The sequence below is a fragment of the Magnolia sinica genome, chromosome 4 (genome assembly GCF_029962835.1).
Source record: "Magnolia sinica isolate HGM2019 chromosome 4, MsV1, whole genome shotgun sequence".
Taxonomy (NCBI): Eukaryota; Viridiplantae; Streptophyta; class Magnoliopsida; order Magnoliales; family Magnoliaceae; genus Magnolia; species Magnolia sinica.
This window is the reverse complement of record NC_080576.1, coordinates 86920929-86921503: the sequence shown is the minus strand read 5'-3', so window position 1 is coordinate 86921503 and position 575 is coordinate 86920929.

The window sequence follows — 575 nt, the reverse complement described above, 5'->3', positions numbered from 1 at the left end:
GGGAGGTGTTGGTTCCATTGTCTTCATCATCATCCATTAGCTTTGCTTTTTCTTTGGGTCTGTCTTCCAAAACCAAGTGACTTGAAATTCGCCGTAGCCTCTGAAGAAGTTGGTCACTAGCTTGTCTCGTCCAAACTTGACAAGACAAGTCGGCTTGACAACTTGGCTCTTCCGGTGAATGATTTGTAGTGCAAAAATCAGGGCGGCACAGCCTATCATTTTGCTAATCATGTCTTGGTGATGTATGTGGCCCATTTGATGTGTGGACTAACTGGCACACTCATGGAGTTGATAGCATCAGCACGAGTCTGGCATCTGTATATTAGTCTCTGATGAAGGGATGGCTTGAATTTTTATTTTTATTTTGGCTGAGAGGTGTGCTGCATTGCAGCCTCCTGAAGATAAGAAACGCCTCAAAGGTGCAACAAAGTCCTGCATACTGTTTTTGTTTTTGGGATTCAACCAAGCTCAAAACTCTCAAAGAGTCTGTATGTGATCTCAGTGTTGCAGCAGTGTCTGTTACTAATTTGCACTATTAGGATGATATACAATAATTGCCTCTAAGCCTCATTTGA